Genomic DNA, 26,456 nt, shown 5'->3' with positions numbered 1-26,456 from the left:
GATAAAGGTGTTGAACAAGACTGGTCCCACCACTGATCCCTGAGGGACACCACTTGTTAATGGTCTCCAGCTGGACATTGAGCCATTGACCACAACTCTTTATGTGTGGCCATCCAGCCAGTTCTTTATCCACCGAGTGGTCCATCCATCAAATTGATGTCTCTCCAATTTAGAGACAAGGATGTCATGTGGGACAGTGTCGAACGCTTTGCACAAGTCCAGGTAGATGACTTCAACTGCTCTACCCCTGTCCATCAGTTCCGTAGCCCCATCATAGAAGGCCACCAAATTGGACAGCAGGATTTCCCCTTAGTGAAGCCATGCTGGCTGTCACCAAGCACCTTGTTGATTTTCATGTGCCTTAGCATGACTTCCAGGAGAATCTGCTCCAAGATTTTGCCAGGCACAGAGGTGAGACTGATCATTAATATATCCTAAACATTCACCTTACTTGTATGCATGTAATAGAACTCTGTAGCTCAGAGTTTCATCTGGCCCCTAACCCCAACACATAAATACTGAGTACCTACTTAGCCAAAAAATGCTGAGCAACAACAATTCTTTCTCCAAGTCTCTAGAAAGTTTTGAAGCTCAGCATCTCTGAAATGATTGCAGACTTTAGGCAATGACATTTGGACAATATTGGCCAAAGCTCCTTGTTTAAGCTCTAGGTATCATGTTTTTAAGGAATTTGTAAACATGAGGCAAACAAGCAGTCATTGTGTGGGCGCAAGACCAACACTGAGGTGCACACAGACAAGAAGCATTTTGATTAGGAGGATGTGATACCAATTCAACATTAGTTTGCGATTGCTGAGAGGAGTCCCCCTGATGACTGATAAGTGCAAAGGTACCCATAGCTGATGTTACTTGTATCTTTGTGTTATTTTTTTAAGCATCACAAATTTTGTTTTTCCCACTCCATGGATTAAATACACAAAGTCCTTTATAACACACCTCAGGGCTCAAATTATGCATTTCCCAACATGATAGGCAGCACTGTGAAGAATGGAAGAGGTTTTAGAACAAATATTAGACAATCAAAAACATTTTTAGAAGAATTGTTTAAAAAGCAAAAGGCTCAGACACTAACTGTACCCTGTTTACTGGAGATTTGACTTGTTTCTCTTTTGCAGCAAATGGTTCTTTCATTTAAAATTTGTCGGCATTGTTCTGGCAAAAGCAGAGATATCCCTTTACCCATCATAGTTTTCACTAGTTTTTTTTAACTCAGGATAGTATTTTTTTGTTGACCACTTGCCATAGTCTTGGTAACAGTGATAATAAAACTGATTGCATTTGTTAAACGCAGAATTATGTTTACAGAGTTCCTTAACAATCTTTTATTTAGTTTAGTTTCCGACCTCAAAATGTAACTTATTTTTCATTTGAGCAATCAGTGATAATGTATAAAACTGATTTCCAGTTTTGTTCAGTCAGTCATTCACAGTTTGTAGGCACAAATTTAGCTGCTTTGAATTCCACACATATCAGATGACTGGAATACACATTCAGAGGAGAGAGTGATTTTGAATATTCGGCTTTCCAAGTTGCCAACTGGAGACAGCACAGCAAGGCCAACCTTCACCAAGTGCTGCCCACCCATTTCTGAGAACAAGATTGCCTTAAAGTGTCTCAAATTGAGGATTAGATGCTTTTCAAAACTGTCATGTCATCATCACATATATCAGGTGTTATACTGTAGTTGCTGTTAAAAACAAAACCCCCAAAACAGTAAGGAAGGTGAGACATAAATATTCACTGCTTTTAAAAAAAGAGGTTGCAATTTTCTGTTTGTGACAGCATTATAAAGACTGAAATCTTAATCAGATAAAATCCTTTTATTTTCCTGCCGATTGAAGATGGAGAAAGGGAAATAGAAGAAATCTATAACATATGAGCAAAATTATCTCTAAATAGAGTGTTTAAAAATGTTTCCATCAGGCATCAGTAGATGGGTCTTTAAATGAAAGCCAAGTATTACATTGCCATCTATTTTAAGTCTTGCATTCCAAGAAAGAAAATATGAGCCAGGTAAGTTAGTCTGTATTGAAATGTAAAGTACATCACTCCCATTAGAAGGGCTGATGCTGACCCAAAAGATGCTCCATGGCTCAACGGAATACCAGAGAGTGGAAGCATAATTTAATTGTAGTCACTGTACTTCTGAATCAGCCTTCCATATAAACTTCCAATAGATAGAAAACACCTGGGAAAGCTCTGCTAGGAGCTTGATTCTTTGACAGCTTTGGATGGTAGCCTACATAAACAGAGAGGCAAAAAAGAAAGACGTCCTTTTTTTTCACTACAGCATTGTTTTTATGGTTGCTTCCAAAAGCCTAAATTTACAATTAGAGAGCCCTTTCTACAAGCACACCATGTAATTACATTCTCGGTATTTTCAATATATGCCCGATAATTTCAGCACTCTGCACTCCAACTCATGCTGTATTTCTTTCAGTGTTTATACCTCATTCTCCCCTGAAAGCTCTAAAATTAAAATTTTTGCATCCACGAAAGCTTCACTCCTCAGCTGTTAATCTCATGTATGATATCACTTCCTTTTGTTGTTTATAAGCAAGAAGATTGTTCAGAAATATCCTGCGTTGTGTGATCTAAGTGAATTGAGAAAAAAAAAAAGTTATTTAAACAAAATAATTAGAAAATCAACATGATGTCAAACTGAGACTGATTTCAGTGGTAATGACAGTAACTGATTAATTTCAGTCTGCTTAACAACGCTGTTTACATTTTTCTGCCTCTCCTTAAAGTCCATTATTTCAAAACTCAAAGGATTTCTCTTATGCACATCTGCAAATTCAATGTCAGTTCCAGATTCACATTTTGGTGGTGAATCAAGCTGGCCTCAATTCACCCAATGAGAGGCCAGTTTTTACCAGACAAACAAATTGAGGTGACTTAATACTTGTGGGGCTTAACTGACATATTTACTTGCTTTCACTGTCCTTTTTTCACTTCTAATGAATCAAACATATTACTACATGCTGTTGACAAATTGAAGATGATAGGAGAGACCAGATGAGATAGGCATTAACAACTTTAAACGAAGGACGCTCAGCTTAACTTCCTAATATGAGACACCACCAGCTCTTCAAAGGGAGGCTTTCATTTTTTGGAAAGGATTGGGAAAGACAACTAAGGTTTAAGGACTTTCTTTTAATTTAAACTAAATTCATAGGAAACTAGGCATGGTATAAATATTCTAAATTACTGCACCTTCAAAATTATCTTAGCAGCATACATACCATTACTTAATGATACAGGTAATCTATTTGTATTCTCTTTGTATAAACATTGGTAATGAGAGACTGATAAGCATATCAACAAATAAGGGATTTACTCAATTTCTTGAAAAATTAAAAAGCTGAGACATTTTTGCATGTATACTGATCTGATACATATATACAGTTGTTTACCCATACTTTATATCAAAAATAAAGTTTGAGTCAGCTTTTTCATACAGAATTGAACAATTAAAAAAAAAACCCACAACAAACCAAACAACCAACTCACCATAATTTATTACTTAGTGTCTAGTTGTGACCTAAGCTAAGTTACAAAATTAAATATGAATTGAGATGAATTGGATTTTTTCCACCAAGTAAGTGGGAATGAGTTTGGACTGCTAACACCTCTGCACATGGATACTTGCCTCTACACATCGATGAGCAACAAGACATGAGACCTAAAGCCTGGCACTGCCAGTAACTTGCTGGGAACCTTCAGGCAAACAATTCTTTCCATTTTCCTTTGTTTTCCTAACTCTGAAATAGTTAGGAAAAATGACAAAATTTATTTATACTTGCCCTAGAAAGTCTTGTGGCTGTAAGCTAATGGTTCTTCAGCTCTAAAAAGCGTTAACACAAAATTGTCTGACAGGCACTTATTTGTTGAGAATAGAGACATCATTTAATTTTCTCCAGATGTGGCACTGCAGCATGCTCCCAAATTAATTGATACCAACCTGCAGCTGTTTCTAAACCCTGACTGGAAAACAGCAGTCTCACCTGCTAATGCTCCTTTCAGTGGGGTATTTCCATCTTTACATACATTTGTTATTATACTGTCAATTCACAGGCTTTTCCACTGACTGAGTAGGGATGAGATATCTCTGAGCAAAGACACTTGTCTCCAAATAGACCTGAGCAATAACGGTTCATGAGACCTAGACTGATCTTGTGCTTCTTGCTCATGCTGGATTATACTGATCACTCCCCAAGTTCTTTCATGAGTGGCACTGAGATCAATCTCAGGCTGAGAGAAGCAACAGCATCCATGTGTAGGATACAGAAATGCAAAACACTAAGCAGATCACTTAGGCCAAATAGGGATAATTTCCCCATGTCACTTCCTAATATTTTTAGCAGAAATTAGTCTTTTTACCTGGAGGCATGAGGCTTCCAATATTTTCCTTGAGAGATTCTAATTTTTGTCTTCTTGCCCCACAGCTCTACCTTTTTCTTTTCTTTTTCTTTTAGGCTGATGCAGATATTTTTTTTCAGGATTCTTCTCTACACTGCTTCTTAGCTAAATGTGTCCTTTAGCTTCTATGAAAATCTTTTGGCTTGGTAAGTGTCCTTGTCCATTCTTGACTGCCTGTGGATCTATCTTCACCCCCACTGCATAGGCCACAGTATGTATGTTCTTACTTGTGCTACCTTTGCAGAAACCATATTGCTTTTTTGCTGGTGATCTGGCACCTTGCTGTTGCAACATAACATGCTGGAGATAGATGGGAGAACAGACCAGGTCAAATTACCCTACAGGACAGAAATCTTGCATGCTGCGAAACACACTGTGCGCATCCTTTGAGTCTCCTGACCAAGCACCTTGAAGATGTGTTTCTGTAAAATTGCATTGTCACTGGTACCAAGATCAAATGCTACAGCATATCAGTTCAAAGTATTTTAGAAGATTAGCAGTAGCTGCCGTGAGCTCTAGTCCTCAGAATTATCAATACTTTCCTAAGATATGGCTGAGATGGCTGTTTTGTCCCTTCTAAAAGCCCTGTTTACCAAAGATTTTCAACTTAGTAGGCTGCAGTTCAGTGTAAGACCCAATATCTACCATAAAAATAGTGTAAGCAATACTGATAGTTTTCTGCTATAAAGTGAGATTTACTTAAAATACTGTAGAATGCTTTCTTAGTCACATGGAGAACAGAGTTTTCTGCTGATATTACTTTATGCAATGAAAAAAGTCAGAGGACTAGTTCAAACTGAATCACACACATTTCTGCTGAGAAAGCAACAGCTGCCTCAGAGCCATTGAAGAATGAGGTCTGCTTTGAATAGCTAATGTAAGTTGATTAGGTCTGCAACATAGCAGACCTTCAGTTCTGATTTTTTTAAACATTCTTTCAATAGTTTAGCCTGGGTTTTGCACCTTTTCAGAATTAAGCACCATACCAGACTGCTTCCAACAAAGGTTGCTTAATTCCTCAGTGAAGGGGGAGTCTTGTTATTTAAATAAAGTAGCTACTGTAGTAGATTTGCAGATATGTTAAGAGTATTAACTTAAGATCTAGAGGCAGACATAGGAAGAAAATACTATAAAGCAGAAAAAAATTAAACAGTGTATTTATTGAAATGTAAAAGACATTACAACATGTGATGTGATTGCATCAGCAAAGAGCAGGTGGAACCACTACCTGTACATGCAATGTAATGCATGCTGCAAAGTGACAATTATAGTTACACTTTCTTTTAAAACCCTGTCACCTTTTAAAACCTGGCTGGCCACCACCACCAATTATGTTAGGGGAAGACAATAGAAGTCACAGAATTCTCCTGTCCTTTTTTATGGTCTGCAAAACACCATGCTATGTTTTCCTAAACACCAGTAGATAACCCACAACCTTTTCTGTGAAACTGGACTGGTGAATTCATCTGCCATACATTCACTGTGACAGAACAGCAGCTGCTGCATTTCCTGAGGAATCACAGCAACACAGATTATCTAGTCTAGGCCTTTCGTTGAGTGATGAGATCACTTTGCAACAGTAATTCTGGAAACAATTTTCAAGGTCAATTCAGTTTCTATTCTTCAGGTGAACACAAGTTTTAATTCTGCTTTGGTCACCAAAATGGAAGTACCTTGTAAGTACTGTGGTATTGCCTGTGAATTCCTCCAAAACCAGGATTTAAGTAGATATAGAGCAGATATGTAGTTTCTCCAGCATTTCTCCATCTTCGGCCTAAAAGAGAACCTAAATGCCACAGTCAGGCACAGAAGGTGTTGACAGTTTTGAGTTCTGAAGGGCTGGGAGGGGGATCTTTGCTGCTGACCCTTCTGCAGGAGGGGAGTTGTGTGACTTCCACCTTAACCTTTCAGGATGTAATTCTCAAGGGTAGACAATTATTTTTTACCAGGGTATAAATTATACCACACCGAAGCAACCAGACACTCTTATGCAAGGAGTGTAAGTAGGAAGAGCCCAGCAGTGCTTTCTCATTGATTTTCTTGTCTGTGGTCCATACTATGTTATAGCAGATTGGCTGCCTCTTGCTGCAGATAAATGGATGACTGTGCATGGTCTGAAACAAGGTATTAGGCTTGTCTCCAGGCTTTGCATAAAAGCCTCACATGTGTCTGTGTGCTGAGCTAATAATACATACACTGGAAGCACACAACCAGCCTAAATTTTTTCAGCTTGTGAAAGTTCATCTGTCAGATCAGCCTCTTGAACAAGCACTCTGGGATTTTACTGGAAAAAATGACTTCAACAGAAACATTCTCTCAGCACACTCAAAAACCTGCATGCAAATTTGCTCCCTTTAAGAGAATAAACATGGGTGTTTCAGCAGACTCAGCTGCAGAAGTTTTATTGGCAGGTTATTAAAAGCTTAATTTTTTTTTAAATATAATTTCAAGAAAAAACTGTAGACACAGAAGACCGATAATACTGAAATACAGAGTAAGAAAGAGACACTGGGCAAAATACTCAAACAAAAAACAGAGCTGGTTCTCCTCAGAGCTTGCTTTGTACTAATTATTTTTGATCTCTATCAAAGCCCATGGATTTGCATAAATTTAAAAAGGAGAGAGACAATTTATTTATTTCATAAAGTGATTCATAGGATGTACAGGAATTCCTTCTACCTCCCCCCCCAGATTTTTGGACAATGTCCTGCCACTTGAAGTTACAAACCATCTCAGCATTGAAAAGTGCTTTTCACCAACCACCAATGCCACTAAATGGTCTGTTTTACGACTTTTGCATGAGATGATCAAACTCTGGAATCAACCAATTTTTAGTGCAAGGTGTGACCTATCTATTTTTTTCTACCAGGTGTTTATTATGCTATTTACATTCCTTTGATATCTCAGCATTCCCTTGACACTATGGACATCTGCCCGTATATAAAAGCTTCATAAACTCCCCATAACCTTGTATATATATGTATGAATCATTAACCTATGGAAGATAAGTTCTGGCATGTTTGAAGTCAATAGCAAAACTTTCCTTAACTTGGCAAAGATCAGATTTTGACTCTCCCTCTGTAATGTGTCTATAGCAGGTGCCATTGCCTTTAATGCCAGCTGTCAGCAGTTGTCTTTGCTAGTAGTTTCAAAGAACAGCATTTGACTTATTATCCAGCCTATTAAATATGTATTTTCTGCTGGCTCACTCTCAGGTTTCGGTCCAAGGTGGAGGTTGTGACATCTGCCCAAATGACATTGCATGCTACTGGAATGAATTCCCGGCTCTGTTCCAGACTCTAGCTCTCTGTTCCTTAGCAGCTTTGGAGCTAATAGAATCATAAATTGAAGCTGATATGTATTCTGTGTGGCCAAAGAGTTGCAATAAACCTTAAGATCGGTGGATCTTCCAAAGCACCCTGCCCATTAGAAGTATTGTTTGTGCCTCTGAGCTTCTCATTTGATGAACTGTCCAATACCGCATTGCATCCAGTAGGTTTCTATGCTGGCGTGTTGCAGACGTGAGCAAATCATCTGGGGATAGAAATAATAATATAAACAACTATTTTGGACCTCCAGTGCAGCTTCCAACCCAAGAGCTTTCAATAACTATACATGTTAATTAAGCTCTTCCAGCTTCCACTAGGAGGTAGTTAAATAATAATATAGTTACAGATGGAGAGAAATCAGCACAGAGCTGTTAAAAGACTTGCCTGCTGGCTGCTATGACTCCTATAGAAGCTGAATCCTCTATGTAATGAGACATTTTTTCATATGCTCTTAGGGTGCTGAAGATAAGCTGACTATGTATCTTCACATGTTCTGCCCAGTTTACCCCTATCTTTCTTTTCAGTCTCAGAATAGTACCTACCACGTATTTGATACGCGGATTCTTAAAATCATGTTCTACTACATGTAACCTGTAAATTATCTACATGCAATGGTAGATCCATCTTGGAAGTTACAACTGTATCGACCACTTTTACTGTGGTGCCACTCTGATGTCATCTGAAAGAAAGCTGGAACTTACCTAGAAAATGCTTTTATAACTGACATATCATATAATTTCAAATTACTTAAGATTAAAATACCAGGAATATAAAAAAGAGGGATTAACTCCTATAGTTCTTCTCCTGTATGCAAGCTAATTTGATTTTAGTGTAACCCCCAGAACAGAGAAGTGCTATTACCATATTCAGATAGCTACACTATGGAGAACAGTTTGGATTTAGCCAATCCATCCCACTATATCAAAATCCCTCTTGCCAAATCCAGAACAGGCAAACATTAGACTCAGTTCTGTATTTATGAAAATGTAAAATTAAATCATGAGCTAACATCCTTATGAACTTGTTCTTAATTAATCTAAATTTGATTACATACTTGGGATCTGATTTATACTTGGGAAGATTATTTCCAGTCTGCTGGCCAGAATGTTGTCAGTATCATACAGTCCATCTTAATTCAGGATCTGTACTTTCTACACACCTTCATAATTTCAGAAGTTTTAGGATTATGATTAGCAACCTTCTTATCCTCAAAATCTTTCTATCTAACTCCAAAGAGGTATCTTTCCTTATAATTAGCATTAATATATCTTTTTATTCTTTATAGAATGGTCTTAGAAATTCATCAAAGCCTGGAGTCCTGTGGCTTTTTATAGCTGAATTATTTCTAGAAGCTCTGCTTAGTTACATTTCCTTCCAAATGTTCTTTCTGTTTCTAGGTTGTCTTTAGGATTTCAGCTAAATTGAAGAAGTTACTGTAATTTGCAGTCCTTGTGCTGTCTCTCGCTACACAAATTTGAGAAAATCTTTAAATTCTTCTTTTAAAGTCATTAGTTAATGTTCTCATTTTTACTAGACCATTTTATTAATTAAATATATTCAATGGCTCTTTCGCGGACACCCCCTTGTCGTGGGGAAAGAGCTTGCGTGCTCCCCCTTGCGTGCTTCCGCTATCACAGAAGAACTTCTACCTGAAAGTCAGTGTGGTTTCAGAGCTAATAGAGGTACCACAGACATGGTATTTGTTCTCAGACAACTGCAAGAAAAGTGTAGAGAACAGAATAAGGGGCTCTATGTAACTGTCGTTGACCTCACCAAAGCTTTTGACACTGTGAGCAGAAAAGGCCTCTGGCTGATCTTGGAATGGTTAGGTTGTCCCCCCAAGTTCCTCAAAATGATTACTCTGTTACATGAGGATCAACAAGGCCAAGTCAGGTATGGCAATGCACTGTCTGAGCCCTTCCCAATAACCAGTAGTGTGAAACAAGGTTGTGTTCTCACACCAGCTTTACTCACAATCTTCTTCAGCGTGATGCTCCTAAGGGCTACAGTAGACCTCAACGAACAAAAAGGCATTTATATTCGATATTGCACTTATGGTAGCCTATTCAATCCAAGGCAACTGAAGGCCCACACTAAGACCCTAAATCATCTTGTCTGTGAACTGCTTTTTGCTGATGATGCCATCCTTGTTGCCCACACAGAAGCAGCTCTGCAGCGTTTAACATCTTGCTTTGCAGAGGCGGCTGAGCTTTTTGGGCTGGAAGTCAGCTTGAAGAAGAGAGTAGTTCTCTACCAACCTGCACCACAAGAAGATTACCATCATCTCCACATTACCATTGGCGATTCAGAGCTTAAGTCAGTTCAGCAGTTCAGCTATCTGGGAAGCATTATTTCCTCGGATGCCACAATTAACAGAGATAGACAACAGAATAGCAAAGGCATATAGAGCCTTCGGAAAACTCCATAAAAGAGTCTGGTGCAATAAACACCTGAAGAAAAGTCCAAAGATCAGTGTCTATAGAGCCGTTGTACTGTTTACTCTTTTATATGGGTCTGAACCATGGGTCATCTACCGTCATCACCTGCGATTCCTCGAACGCTTTCATCAGCGCTGCCTCCGTACAATTCTAAGCATCCATTGGACTGACTGTGTGTCAAATGTTACTGTCCTTGAACAGGCAGGGGTCACCAGCATCGAGGCCATATTGCTGAAATTGCAGCTGTGCTGGGCAGGGCACGTCTCTAGGATGAAGGATCACCCCCTCCCTAAGATCATGTTTTACGGTGAACTTGCCACCGGTAGCCACAAGAGAAGTGCCCCAAAGAAGAGATATAAGGACTCCCTGAAACAATACCTTAGCCTTGGCCATAATGACTACCATCAGTGGTCCACTTTGGCCTCCAATCGGGAGACTTGGAGACACACCATACATAATGCCGTTGACTCCTTTGAGAACACACGCAGAACTAGTCTCAAGGAGAAAAGACAACATAGAAAGAATGGCGCCCTGCCTATACCACCCAAGGAGACCTTTCGCTTTGCTTTTTGCAGATGGATTTGCCTATCTCACATTGGCCTTTTTAGTCATCAGCATGCATGTAGTAAGCGTGGGTAAAGCCCTTCTCAAATCTTTGTTCGCGAAGTCAAGCCATGATGATGATATTCAATGGCATTTGAAATGTTTATTTCATTACTCATATGGCATCTGAGCATCATTTCTGACTCGTCACACGCTCACCTTATAACTGTATTTTTAAAGCCTTTAATTTGCATAGCAGTACAGCTCAGGGTCTACGACAGTCACATATGTAAATACCACCTATACAGCCACATCAAGTGACGAAATTTTGGAATAGAAATTCCAATCATGGTAGAAACACAGTGTGCACTGTAAGTTTGAGTTAGCTAAGATTTCATGGGATAAAAATAATTCAATACTTGGAAAAGTGCAGGCTATCCTTTTTGAGGTTAGGGAGGCAAAGGGCAGGGGAACATGAGATCCAGCTGAGCTCACAGGGCAGATCCTAAGAGAAACACAGTGTCATGATTTCTTCAAACACACAGGCAGTGTTTCTACTGCTGGCCCTGGATAAGGCTTCCTACTCCTGTAGAAATGAAGGCTGACTCACCGACTAAGGCACTACCCTGAGTCAGGAATACTTCCATCTTATGTCCCACATCTCATACACCTCTTGGCCAACCTTGATGGGGGTATTTATCCTCATTCCAGCCATAAAATGGGAGCAGTGCCTCTTCTCTGCCCCACAAGGTGCTGGGAAGATAAATATGTGAATATTTAGGTACTACTGTAATGATAACTAAATAAGCCACTGGCATAAGCTTATTGGGTACTGTATTACCATGGAGAGGAATTCTCCTGCTTGCCTGTAATGGGAAATTCCTAAAATCTTGCCTTAAAAGGAATAGACAACAAACAGCATGAATCCCTAAGGAGATGAAAGGGAGATCATACTTTACAGTCCACAGAAGCATTTTACTTCCAAAGGTGGCATTTTGAACATATTCTCAGTAATTTTCTCTATAAACCTGGAAGCATTTTACTTTAGATAAAATATACAAATATAATATTTCTACTTTTTTTATTAATAATAGACCATGTTCTTTTTCATTTCCTCATCCCAACCTGAGTAGAAAACACTCATCTGTTTTAGCATGTTTCATTGCTTTGATTTTACTTAAGAGAAAAATATTGATAAAAAGCCACACACACAAATTTTCCTGCAATTTATATTTCCACCAGGTTAATTTAAGCCCCTGATTCAGCAAAGGAACTAATCATGTGCACAACTCAATTTATAATACTCTCAAAATTAAGTGAGATACATGTTTAATTACTTTTCAACTCAGTGCTTTAGAGACTTGAAAAGTTTTTATGATGTGAGATTCTGTAATGCTACCATAGAAACTATTTGGCAATTTATTTTTCTTTAAGCTTTTCCATTTGCCAAAGATCAGAGAGGTAGAGTGTCAAATATTCTGTTGTCTGCTATCAGCAATGGATGATAGAATTTACTTTTCTTTGTTTCTGCCTATGCAGAACTGCCTATGCCTATGGCTATGTAGATGCTAGTCAAAGATGTTCTTTGCTCTGATATTTCATTATATTTAGATTTAGATTTATATTTTAACAACCCTCTCAAATAGGATATCCAGAAGTTAGCACAGTCTTTATGGCTACCATTTTTAAAGGCAGATTACATTAAAGGATGTGGTGTGGTTCAGAGTTTAGCCAAACAAATAAAACAGCAAAAATTGGCTGGTGCCAATCCAGAGAAGTAACACTACCTATACCTCTAGTAAATAGAGCACATTGGTCATTGCACCCCACATTAGTGAGTTACTCTTTCTGACTTTTTATTAGATTATATTAAATATGTGCATTTCACTTCATTTTTCATTATAATATGAGACTAAGCTGCTAAAAATTGCAGGATGGATAAAGAATTGGTTTGTTGAGATTGGCAGTGGTAAGGAACTGGAAGTTTACTTTTGGGTTTTGTTTTTGTTTTTTAAGAGGCATGCACAAATAACCTGACTAAAATTACACCATGCACTTTACACCTAATGTTTCCTTTTACAGGTACCTCTCCCAGAAATAGCTAGTTTTGGCTGGCACTAGCAAATCTTTGAATGTATTAGGTAGAATAAGGAAAAATTTCAAGACAGAAATTCAGCAGACTTAACACAGCTTGGATTTCATCATAAACTTGAAATTCTGTCCAAGTTCATGGTGTAGAAACATACCAGAGAGAAACACACAGGGATACATAATTCTGTCCTGAAGGCCTGGCAAAATTTCTGTCTGGACCAGTAATACCTCCTTATAATCTTGGCATTTGACAACCATGACAAACTCAATATTGTGGGGTTTTTTGGTTTTGTTTTTTGTTTTGTTTTGTTTTGTTTTTTGTTTTGTTTTGTTTTTGTTTAGTTTTGTTCTTTTGTGAAGGAATATAAAAATGCTCTTACCTCAGTGTTTCTTAAAGTTTTGGTTATGTTTCAAGCATCTCAAAACATTGAGAATAATTGCAACATTGTGTGCTGCCAGTATTTGAAGTACAAAACTCTCTGTTTTTCTCACACGTTATTTGAAAAAACATTTTGCACCTCAATAGATAGTTGTGGGTTTGGATCATAAAGCACTAAGGGTTTTGATCTGTTCTGATTCCTACCTCTTGTGTCTCATTTTTTCTCATGGCTTTGAACAAAATATTAATGTGACTCATCTGTCACAAGTAATTTTCATATCCTCTATCCTCTGTTTTGGTGTGTGACTACAGGGAAGCTGCAGCTATGTAAAATTATTTGTGTATGTTCTCTCTAATCCCATGAAGTCAGTAACAGCAACATGGATGGTACAAACAGGAGGGAGGAATGAGCTGTTGTTTGGCTGAAATGCCTAATCCCTCTCTCGTCAGGCTCAGGCAAAGTAGCACACTATCCCCTTCAGTGTGGCAGCTCTCCATTTTGCTAACTATTCAAAGCTACTTCTCTGACTTTGTAACTTTTCCTTCATCCACACAAGCAGCTGAGCCAAAGGCCCTAAACACCTGCAAGCTGCAGAGAAGTTTGTATCCAAAGCTGAACTCTATAGCTCAGACCCATCTCTGGAAGTGCCAAATGGGTGTAGATGTGTTCTGTATTACTGACTCATTGTTTGAAGGAGAAGTCCTGTTTGGCAGGATGAACAATAAATAGCTACTCTTCATAAAAATAGGAAGCAAATGGCAATGTGGTTGTGCATAATGCTCTGGCAGTTTCTGTTCTCCAGGCTTCAGAATCCTCTCAGACAGATGCCAAATGCACATTTTTTTTGTACAGCTCAGGTGCACTGGATGAAACCAACTGAAAAAAAATCGACTGCATTGTCTCCTATTGGTTCCCCAGGTGGCAGTGAATCTTCTAAACTGCACCACAAACTGAACAGGGTCCTCTTGTGAGACGTGTTAGGAATCAAGGGAAAATTACCATGGATTATCTACCAAAACAAGGGCATATTGAGGGCCAGGTCTGGTATTAGCAGAGAACTGAGTTGGCAATCATTACAGAGATTTTTTAAAATACATTTGACACCAGAAGCCAGAAAGCTTTGTCATCCCTAATCTAATCTCTCATCTAAACCAAAGGGCCTGGAAAGCAGTTAATTTCTGCAAAGGCTCTGGGCTTTGTGAGGAAGGCACCCACCTAGTTGCCACCATGCAACAGCTCCTCCCTAGCTCTTACCTAGCAAAGCATTCAAGTGTGTGCCCACAATCCAGAAGGAGCACAGGTCTCCAGAAGTCACCCTCCAGGACTTTATTACACACAACCCTAAATATCTCAATGACAGCTGAGCCCACCAAATCAGAGACTCTTCCCAGTCCCGTCAGTGGGATTTGGGTCAGGTGAAGTATGTATGACTTGGTAGCAGCTCCCTGAGAGTGATTAGCCTATAAAATAGATAAGGATATTTTATATTTATATAGGACATTAACAATGCCTGTGTCTTCTTTTGTTAGCACCCTCACATTACAAATGCAGTCATACTTGGGTCCTTGTATGGCAATTCCAAGCGCATTTTATCAATACAAGCTTCTTGGAAACATTAGAGTTTATGCTGCGTATTGCATGAAGGGTTTCTACGTACATTTTCATGGGGGCAAAACACGTGGAGAAAGATGAAATTAGGTAAAGGGTTTTCAGCTGTCCTTCAAACTGAAAATGTTATACCTAGTAATCTGGAAAAGCTATGCAGTGTCTCTGCAGAAGGGTGGGAACAAGGCTCAAGGCACTTTTCTTGAAATGTAAACCCATATTTTGATTTACAGCATAATTATTACAGGATTGCCAAACCAAACATTCAGATTTTTATTCCATATTCAAACTGCTACGTAAGTTTTTACAAGCATTGAGTAAATAAACAGACTACTCAAAGTGAATGAGCTGCCAGGTTTTCATGCTTCTGAACAGTAGACCTTGAATACAAACCCTGAATATGGAGTTAAAAGACTATGTTAGGCCCCAGTGTTTGATGTTCTTGGTCAATATTCCTTAATATTTCTGAAAAAAACAAAAAAAAAGGATAGGGTGCTCATACATTTCTTATAAGGTTTCTTTTCCCCCTAGGGACCAACATAAAATCAACAAAGTAACAATGGGCCTAACACAATCAGGAAATCTAGGTCTCTTAAAGTGAAAAGCAAACAACCTGTCCTTCTGCCCTTTCCTGAAATCTAAATGTAAGTATATTCATCTTTGAAATACTAAGTAAGTTCTACATAATGCCAAAAAACAAAGCACAATGGCTTAAAAACTGAAGTTGTCTTAAAGCTGTCACATTCACAGGATGTGATAAGCTATTCAAGTGTTCCTTATATAACAAAGCTTTTGAATTTTGAGTAGAAAAATATATGGTACATAAATTTTGGTGATAATCCTCAGCAGCATTTTTTTTTCCTAGGTAATTAAAGAAATCTACATTTTCAGTCATTCATTCACACATTGTTTAATAGGAGAGAACATGTAATTTTGGTGTGTCATGCTTGTTTAAAGAATCTTATTCTAACTCTATTTTTATGGTCAGGAAAGAGTGAGAACCGGTTTCACAAAAAAAAAGAAATGTCAAAAAGCAGTAGACCCTGGGAGTAGAGTGGACCATGCTATTGGTGTGCTTTTGACATCTGAAATGCGTTTGTACACGTGTCTGCTTCCGTATGTATGCACTTGTAAAAGTAAACAGCGGTAACATTAATTGGAAAATCCATGTTTAATACAATGTTTAGTTTAGCCAATAATGGGAAGAATATTTAAACATCATTCTCAGCCTTAATGGAAAAGTTTCTGACAACGAGACATTAGCTCATAGTATCCACAGTCATCTATGCTTATGAGTATTGTTTGTTATCAAGTGTGACTTTTGGAAACAAAAATGCATTATTGCTTAACAAGCTGCACTGCAGTAGTGTCCTGCACTCTGTTTTGCTTTCTAGATAATTAAAAGAATCCACATGTTAAGAATCAATCGGATAAATTCCTCAGACTTTATGAACATTTTTTATTTTGTTTCTCTCTTGTGGAGAAATTCTACGCAATTTGTCTGACACTAAACTATTAAAATCATAGAAACATGACTCTAGAAACACACAGCTCTAGACTGTCAGCCCTGACAGAGGTCCCACTCTGTGAATACACTGAACTTCTCCAGGCAGCAAGGTGGACTGGTGCAGGACCAGGATATTGGGATCTCTGGCAGAGTCCACTGGACACTGGAGCTGTCCCTGGTAACTGTTTCACCCAGAATTGGCTGCTGTGACCCACCCTACGTTGGGTGCTACAAAGTCTAACTAGGAAAAAAATTAAATAAATTTTAAAAAGAAATTGTATAGCCCAAGGCTCTAGCCCACAAAATATTAATAAAGAAGAAAACACTTCCCAGCTAGTATTTACACTCTCCCAGAGCATCCATAAGAAAGTTTTTGAACCCAGTCCATCCAGCAGTTAAACACTCATCTGCGAATGGCAGTGGGTTTTGATAACCCAGCTGCAATGTTTCTGTAGCAGTTGATGAAAAGAACCTTTTGATAAAGACTTTCTGGTGTCCTGTAATAATACAGATCATGTTAAAGAAAGTATCACATGTTCAGTATTTTAGTATTTTCACCTACAGGAGGTGAAACAGTAATATGGGCAATTAAATATACTTATTAGACAGAAAAAAGCAACAGTTAAGCTAAGCATTGCAAATTAGCATCAGCCACTTTTCATGCGTGACAGAATTGCTTTGAGGAAAACAAACAGTGTCTTCAACTATTCATGGATATCAAGGAACAGGGAGTTAACAGGGGAAGAGATGGTTAAAAGTTCTGGAAAATGTTGTTATTTCCTTTTTTTAAAAAATCTATTCCAATGAATAGAGAAGAATGTCATCAAAACTTTCAGATCTGGATAGAAATATCCTTCAAATTACAAGGAAACAAATCTGTAGCAAGAATACAGAAATCTGTATTCTATATCTATAGCATTCAGTATCTGTATCAAGAATACAATGCTACTGAGTGTAGCATTCCATATCTGTAGCAAGAATACAGAAAAGTTTCAGACTTGAGCATCAACTGGGAGATAGACTTGAAAGGCATTTGGGTCCAATAGAAATCCTGAGCTACTACCAAAATCAACAGTCTAATTGTATCATCTGAACCTGGGGCTTAACTTTTGGGTTTCCTGTAGCAAAATCTTGCCACAAACAGCTCTGCTGTTTTTTCTCTAACAAAATAAAACACAGAAAAACTAAGATAAATACAAGAGACAATGAAGATGAGTATGTAGCTCCCAACATAAGGTTAGATAAAACTCATGAAGATACTAAATAATACTTGTCAGTTCTAAATAGCTGATATGACAATTCTTTAAAAATAAACAATCAAACATCTGAAAGTAATTTCTAGGGATTTATTTTTTTTAAGCAATAAGGTATTTTAAAAATGTACTCAGAATGTCTAGCTTGGTTCAGATTGCTTTGGTTTTCTACACAGTGTCATGGTAGTAACTACCCACCCAAATGTGGTATTTCAATAATTCTTTTAAATGAAAAAAAAAAAACAAACAAAAAAACAACCAACAACTGAAACGAAGAAAAAGGAAGCAGAACTATTCAGAAAGGTTACCAGAACACACAGTTTAACTTCAGGCACTTTCTAATCTGATCAGGGAGCAGAATGACAAAAAAATGTGCTGAATTCAGAGGCATTGAGTCAGGTGATAAAATTATACAACTTTATGTGGGTTTACTGAGGTCATATCACAAAATCAAAAGAAAACCTAAGAGCCTGAAAGTAATGTGGTTGGTTTATGAAGTCCAGTATTCCTTCTGTCTGTCCTTTTTCCTGTTGAACTGCCTTTTATGCCTCTCAGTGTATAAACTTGTTGAACACAGTCATCTACTCTGTCCTCAGTTTCCTCTTCATTTTCTCTTACTTTATGTTCCTCCATTCAATCCCTGCTTATCTGATAATAAGGATTATTTTACTGGTCTGCCTTTTCCCTGTCTGATTTGGGGAGCTGAAAGTACTAGATGATTTCCAGTGAAACTTAAACACCAAATTACTCTTGTGTTTATGGAAATGTTACCTTACATTTCCAGGACCGCTGATTTTAAACAGGAGTCAGTTACTGGACTCCTTGAGTCACTCGTGAAAACCTAGCTTCAGATTCCTCTCAGCAGCTCTGTATGGGAGGAAATTAAGGGGGAATTACAAAAGAAAAATCCTTTCCAAACATAGCAGTGTTATTCAATAACTTGGAAATTTACTTCTCTTTTCCTGTTGGTGAATGTGGTTTCTTTAACTAATCCAAGCAACATTGTGAATAAACCCAATGGTTGCTTTTGTCTGTGTTTTGAAGAAGAGGGGCTTCTTTAGGGCTTTAGTAGTGATAACTGACACATAAAGCTCTAGTACAGAAGAACACAATAAAAAACCAAGAACTTGTCTTCACAAATCATTAGAATTGGGGATGTTCCATGGATACCTCCTACTTGCTGCTATTAACCATGATGACAAGTTTATGATCCCAGCCTGTGCAAAGCTGTCCTGGGTTCAGCAGTAGCAGACATTTTCCTTTGTGGAAAAACATGACTGCTACTGAAGAGACCTGAAGGACCTGATGCTCATTAAATTCTCTGCTTCTCTAGTCCCCTGTTCCCCAGACAACCTCACATGTGCACACATGTACACAATTATTTCTGGTCTTTCCATCAAGTTCATCAATAGCACTGTGGTGATACACAGTGACTGCCCCTTTGCAAAGTGGGGAGAAACAGCTAACTCAGGGTTGCTCATGGTGAAAAGAGACTTCAAGCCAGTAGGCAACAGCCTTTTATACTGGTAACAGGAAGTTTCATGGAAGACTAGAGCAGTGTACCTGTCTGATTTGGGAAGCTGTTGTACCAGACAGTAGGTCTTCTTATGGGTCTTGCATTAAGCACAAATCCTCCTGTTTATGTGCTGAAGCATCTGGTTTATTAACAGCTAGCTCATTAACAGCAACATATAGAGCATATAGCTGCAGTCATCACTTTGCAAATGTTTTCCACACATTTTCCATACTTTCCACGTTCAGGGAAAAGTAGCATTAAGTGAACAGTCTTCTTTCAAAAGCCTTATTGACACAATTTGTCATATAAAGAGTCCTTGTGAATTCACTGAGTTTCTTTAGGAAACACCAATATATTTTCTATGCAGGAGTCTCTATGGAAATGTCCCCTTTTAAGTCAGTTTTCTAGACCCTAAAGAGTTCAAACACAGAACTCACTAATAACTCTGTCTTGTAAAATTCAGGGAATGCTACCACAGAATTAAATTAGATTTGAAATACAGTCAGAAGAATTTCCCAGATAATAATGATAGTTCAGCTAAAATATTTGCTATATAATTCAAGCTTCTGTTTAGTTTCAAAGGAGTTCAGTGTAGTCGTTGGGTTATTTAAGTAACAGGTTAAGGATATAATTTTTCAATTGCAAATGTTATGGAAATAAATTCAGAACATTACGTTTCATACTAGTCTTGTACAGAATCACAGAACAGTTGAGGTTGAAAGGCATCTCTGGAGGTTATCTTATTCAATACCCGTGTTCAAGCAGGGACATCTGTACTGGTTGGGCAGGACCAAGTCCAAACAGATGGAGATTCCACAACCTCCCTGGGCAACCCATATCACTGCTCAGTCACCCTCACTTTTCTACTCACTCTACACTCACAATTTCTACTTTATACATGCAAAATTCCCCCGTACTTGTTCACTGCAACAGTCTAGTTCATGATTTACAAGGGGTGAATGGAGCCCAATGCTGAAATCAGCATTTTAGTTGAGAAGCTAATGCCATAGTTTACTGAATGCGTTTTTGGACCATTTACTCTGTAAGTCACCTGTGTATTCCTTACGTAAATGGGAGATGGCATAAATTGGGTTAGCTGTGCAGCAGCATGGCATCAGCATACAACATGGGAATAGGAGCCGTGCCAGCTGATGGCAAAGCCAAGTCTTTCCATAGAATACTTGCTTTGGGTGCGAACAATGTATTTCATACTAATTTGCTTGCATTGCAGCTATATTTAAGCAATTCACAACATGGAGACTTAGTATTTTGATCCTGAAAAAGTATTTTGAACACCTGGAATGTGCTCAGGTTTCCCTTCCTGTGCAGTGTTTGTGAAGCTGTCTCTCGATAGATGATAAAGTGGAAAGGCAAAGAAAAGGCAACAGCATGAAGCCTGTGCTGACAGTGTAAACAGAGATTTGAGTTTAGTGGACAAAGTTCACAGTTTGCAATGAAAGGTCATGAGGATTTGAAGCATTTTTGGTATTTTGTCTCTGCTGTCTGCACAGTAGCAAGCAAATAATAAAAGAAAACCACCCACTGATAGTCAGCTTCCAATTCTGTATATTTGGCATCCCTGCTCAGCCTGAAGGAACACGGGAAGCTGTGTTTGGCATTCTGTGATTTTTTTTGAGGACATGCCATCCTAACAAAGCTCTAACACTTACTCAGCCCCAACTTCCCTGATATTATTTTGTGTGACATTAAATAAGCTAAAAGGCTTGCCCAGCTTCAGTTAAGCCAAGTGGCCTGCTTCAGAGTTGCTGAAAGTACAGTTCCAAATTTAGCATGATGAAGAGTCCTAAAATGTTAACTCTCAACATGTTGTGTTCTTCTTTTCTCAGCCAGTATACAGTCACATTAAAATACCAAATGCTTTAATGAGAAATCTCCTTAAACCAAAGGATTCTTCAGTCTGATTTTTATTACTATTTTTATTATAATTTTTGTCTGCAGTGAGTTCATTCCCTTCTCTAGATGACATTATAACATATCCTTTTAGGAAAGGTTTAGCTCTGGCCTGTGAAACATTGAGAATGACATTTTTATTTCCTAGACTCAACTAAAGTTAAACCAAATGGTTTTCATGGAGGTTATGTAGCCTCAGAAATCCAAGGAAGAGTGTTATTACCTATGTACCTAAGAAGTGAATACAATTACTGCTTTTTGTGAAATCACTACTTCCAATATTCAAGCCTGTACCACAGAAGTAACAAATGAGGAAAAAAAAATGTTCCATATTAATCTTGTCTTTGGATGCATCTCTCCTGGACTCAGAATATTCACAGATATCTTAGAGAGTGAATGGAATTAAATAGTCAAAATAGGACAGTAGGTGAGCCAGGTATTGGCTATTTTTTTTTGCAGAGTGTATTCTCTTAATCTTCCAAATGAGATTTTTCTTTGCATTCCTTAGCTATGCATCCCCTGGTGTATCTCAGAATGATCATGCATTGGGAATTTGTTGTGCATGCTATGAGTGCTAAACACTTGAGCCCATGTTGTGCCTATAAGGATGAGAGACATCTGATGAGCTCTTCCCTGTAACTCCCACTGGCATACCTGACAATACCATGAAGGATCTATTTCCAACCTTGGAAATACTTGGATACTTTGCACAACCTATCCTTCAATTTCAGGCAGAATATGTGTTCCAGCTAATGTGCAACATATACCTTTATACCCTTCTTGAGACATCTTTTTTGTGCCTTGAGATACAAAACATACTTCGTTGTTGGGTCCCTTCATTAAATTTTCTTTACTGTTTGAAACCTGATCTCCATTCTACCTGCCTTAAAAGTATAGTAGTTACTCACTCAAGTGTGCAGGGGTTGTAAAGAGCTGGAGATAGGTCTTACCAGACAATCCTGACTTCCTTTTCGTTTTAAATTCCTCTCCCTCCTCACTTTTTACCTAGATATGGATCACTGCTCAGAGATTTAGTGGTGCTGAATGGAGCGGAATAGACACCTGATCATACAGGTTTCCTCCTCCTACCATGGTCAGCGTGGAATGCAAACACCATTTCACATGTGATTAAGCCTAGCTAGGAATGAATATAATCCCCAGGTGAGAAGTATAACTGCACAGGAACTGTAAGGCACACTCAAAACTAATTCCCTTTCTTCCCTAAATATAGAAAGATTAAGATCAATGGACCGGTGCTCACCATTTTCTACCTACCAGCAGAAAAATTGTCAGGTTTTTATGTGCTCACAGCAAAGCACGTTCTAACCTGATACACTTCTAGGGTAGCTAGAGAGCAAAATCCCTTGCCTTTTGACAAACAAGAGACAGTGCCTGAAAATCTAGAGAGAGACTAAAAAGACAGGAAGCAAGAAAGGACTAAAAGGGAAGGTATTTCTAACGCTTAGCTTGTATCTTATTTGCCCTGCCAATATGAGGAATACACTGTAATGAGCTGTCTGTAGGTGATTAAAGTAACTGGGAGAAGACTCTCCTCCTTCAAAGGCATAGGTGAACACCGTGTCTTTAGATCAGATTTTACCTTTACCAGAAAGAAATATCTTTATAATTTATCACGACATGATAGTTATGACTCAAAGGCAGTGTAACACAACTGTGTCCCAGCCAACACAGACCATAGCACCTATATAAGGGACAATTACGTGAACATGGGTTTCACACAAAAATGCAAGCAGAGCGTTAAGCCTGTGTCTGTGCTTGAGTGGATGGCTCACGCCACCTACGGGGCAGCTTCATCAGCGAGACATGGCGGCTCTCAAGGATCTCCTGTGACATCTGAATTAGCTGTAGTACCTGTCAGTATTTAAATACATATACACCAGTAAGAAATATTTGACCTTCAGATGCACTGCTATACCATTTGACATTCAGTGAGCTTGATTTTATAAATATACTTGCTAACAATCTGGTTTTTACCCTGGTTACAAATAAGGATGCATAAACATTTAATTTTCTTTTGATTATTGCCACAAATTAGTTATGGTGACTGTATCTGGAAATAGAAAAATTACACAAGATGTATTTTAAATGTCAAGCCCATTTTGTCTACTGAGGGCTGCAGTAGGGAACCTAATAAAACTCCAAACAAAGCTTACAAAGCTACGATTGCTTGTAAGAGCTGACTACCCCTGAACTGCCAGTGCAGTGTTTGTGTTAAGCCTACATGGATACCAGTGTGTGGCTTTTGTGCTAAGGAGAAAATGTCTTAAATTATTGCTATAGAAATAGTACCTGTTCCTGAGGATTAACAGTATTTCCTTTATACAACCATGAAATTTCCAGCCTTTCAGAGTCTTATTATAATCACCAACTTCACCTCCTTTTTCATTAGCACTACCTAGTCATTAAGCCGTAACAGGTGATACCTAAAGTAGGGCACAGCCTGAGAAGCTGAACCAGAAGGCGGGTACTACTGATGGTGGTGGGAATCCTTCCCCCAGCCCCCAAGCAGCAAAGGGCTAATCCACAGGGACTGGGGCAGCCCTTGGGACAGCAGACCCCTGGCTGGTTTGTTCTGCCATCCTGGGAGAGGGTGGAGGTGGAAGAATTGCAACTGAATGGGTGAAGGCAGCAGCATCCCTTCCCAACCCAGCTGGAGCACTGGAATCAGCCTGCAGCAGAAGACCAGTGCATGCAAAAGACATGGTCTCCCCACGCAGTTCACTCAGATCATGCCCTGTTTTGCTTTATTTTACACAGGCGCAATGCCATCAATACAAAGGAAGATTTTTCTAAATTACACTACTCAAACATGAGTATCAGGACCTAAAACTTTATTCCTCTCTCTCCTTCCAGTAAGACACATTCCTTGTTATAGTTTTCAGGTTTGATTTGCTTTAAGTGAAGCACACCTTTTTTTTTCTTTTTTTTTTAGGAATTAAGCATTTCTGGAAAAGACTCTAAAAAAGGTTGCTCTGGTGGTTTTAAAACTGGAGTGAATTAGGTACCTTATAGAAGCGAGCTAATTTCAGGTGGCTCCCCAAAATACTGATCTAATCCAGGATGAACAATAATGTCAAGACATAGAAATGTGTTCCTTTAATTGTAAAGTACTATTCAATTTCCTTATGGCATCATAGACTGCAAACGCAAATGCTCTTGAAAACTTTGTAATTAATGGCATAGAGAGGATGCTTGTGTCGGGGTTAGAATAGAGTTAATGAATTGCATTTACTCAGACCAAGAAATCAATTTAGAAGAAGCAATAACACGTAGAATTTAAGTAATGCAGTGAGCATGTGTCCTGGGTTCAGCAGTAGCAGTCATTTTTCCCCTTCTTGGTAGCTGGTGCAGTGCAGTGTTTTGACTTTCAGCTCGGGAACAGAGCTGATAACAAGGATGTTTTGGTTTGGCCAAGGACTTTGTGAGCCTCATGCTCTGCCAGGGAGGAGGGGAAGCCGGGAGGAAGCAGAGACAGGACACCTGACCCAAACTGACCAAAGAGGTATTCCATACCACAGCACGTCATGCCCAGGGTGTAACTGGGAGTTAGCCGGAAGGGCTGGGAGACTGCAGGGTTGGAGGAGGTATCGGTCGGTGCTTGGTCGGCCTGAGGGGGGGCAAGTTATCGGTCGGCTGGTGCTGAGGTGTTGTATTCTCTTCCCTTGTTATTTCCTTTATCATTGTTATCATTGGTGGTAGCAGTAGTGATTTGTGTTATACCTTAGTTACTAAATTGTTCTTATCTCAACCTGTGGGAGTTGCATTCTTTTCGATTCTCCTCTCTGTCCCTCCGGGAGCAGGGGGAGGGCAAGAAAGGGGGGGAAGTGAGTGAACGAGTTACCTGACTGGGTTTAAACCACGACAGCATGTAAGAAAAATGGGATAGCACCTACAGTTTCATATTTACTGCAACTACAGTTCTAATTTGCATGGATGAAGTAGAATAACTGATGTGAATAATTGCTTTAGACACTATTATATATACAAAAGCAAAGCCAGAAAAAGAAGAGTAGGCAAAATATGGCACCTAGTACACACACACACACACAAAAGCAGTGCCAGTCCTGGGGTCTCCAAAGACAAATCCATCTGGTTTTGCTGAAGCAAAAAATGTGGGGTGGATATCCTGTTTTCTTTTTGGTTCGTGTTTCCACTATATTGTTTGTCTTGAGCACTCATCTTCTTGACAAACATATTTTCAGGAAACTATTCTTTTGGGCCTCATAGTCCTGAAGAGAACGTAGATAAATATGTCTGCTCACCAAGACTGACTCATGGGCTCTGTGGCTTTATTTAGAGGTTAGAGAGACCTGTAAACAGTCAACTGCAGGGACTGGAGACTGTGAGGAACAATGTAGTACATAGAAGTTTACTGCCACCAAAAGTTTCTACTCACTGTAAATTAGTGTGTTACACATTCATGAGCATAAGAGATAAGAGAAGACGGATGACTTAGTATAGCCTCATTAAAATACTCAGCATACTTCTTACAGCATTACTCAGAACTAAGGAGCTTCAGACCCATTTTGCAAATTAGGAACTGGAGGAGCTCAGCGAAGAGTGACAATACCTACACAGCAATCTCAGAAGAATCTGCAATGTGTTGCAGAGGTGTCAAAGATTTAACTTTAAACCAGGTAGCATGGGGACCACTAGCCAGTGAGACTGCACCATCTTGATGCTCCCCACAGGTTGGCCTGCCAAGTTATTTCTGTTCCTGCACTGTAGACCCCATCTGAAGTCCTGAACTCAAGAGGTGTGCTAAACGAAATGTTTGAGCTGAGGGACCTCAAGATACTACATGAAACTCTACTTCCTATTGGTTTGCTACTCTTCATTGCTACTTTCCTTCTCCAGTACCAACTGTAATGCTCAAGGTGGAAGAAACTTATGAGCAGGGGTTAGAACAAACCAAAAAGTAGGAGCTGGGGAGTGATAGCAAGTAATATACACATATGCGAACAGGGATCAGGGCTGGTGGATCAGGCCTGTTGTCCATAGGAATGGAAATAAGTGGTGCTGTAAGTAACTTGCTCAAGGTCATAGAGGTAGTTTTGAACATTACACACATGCTTAAAACTCTCTAGCTCTATTAAAACCTGAGCCTGCTGCCTGAGTACTGGTGTCCAGACATATCAGATCAGGACTCTGAACCAGAATTCTGCCATGCCCTAAAATAGTCTTGAGATGTGAGTAAGCAGGCAGGATTCAAGTCCAACATAGGAGTTTTTCTCAGAGCCAGGGGCCAATCCGTTATTTAACTCAGCAATACCAGACAGTTTATAATGTGCCTTTGGTCTTTTTCAGAGATGCTAGCATGTCTATTCTTAGGAATTCATTGGGAAAAAGTCAGAAATTCCTTAGTTCTCTAGGGGCAGCATGTCCTTGGAGGAGGCAGGAACAGTATTTCGGAATTACC

General features: G+C 38.9%; 1 protein-coding gene across 8 annotated transcripts in view; it reads left to right on the top strand.

Annotated features, from left to right (window-relative positions):
* COL8A1 (collagen type VIII alpha 1 chain) overlaps positions 1-26,456 on the top strand; it is an 85,992-nt gene that overhangs the window by 37,310 nt on the left and 22,226 nt on the right. For 4 of the 8 annotated variants that reach the window (XM_062619542.1, XM_062619539.1, XM_062619544.1 and 1 more), the window contains one exon: positions 15,361-15,473. The exons of the other annotated variants lie outside the window; for them this stretch is intronic. The gene's annotated coding sequence lies outside the window, so the exon portion shown is untranslated. The remainder of the gene's footprint in view (positions 1-15,360; positions 15,474-26,456) is intronic. 8 annotated transcript variants of the gene reach the window in all.

Source organism: Pezoporus occidentalis, unplaced genomic scaffold, assembly GCF_034315485.1.
Source record: "Pezoporus occidentalis ecotype Australia unplaced genomic scaffold, CSIRO_AGI_Poc_V1 ctg211, whole genome shotgun sequence".
Classification (NCBI taxonomy): domain Eukaryota; kingdom Metazoa; phylum Chordata; class Aves; order Psittaciformes; family Psittacidae; genus Pezoporus; species Pezoporus occidentalis.
Note: the sequence above shows the minus strand (reverse complement) of the source record. Positions and strands in the feature narration are given on the sequence as shown.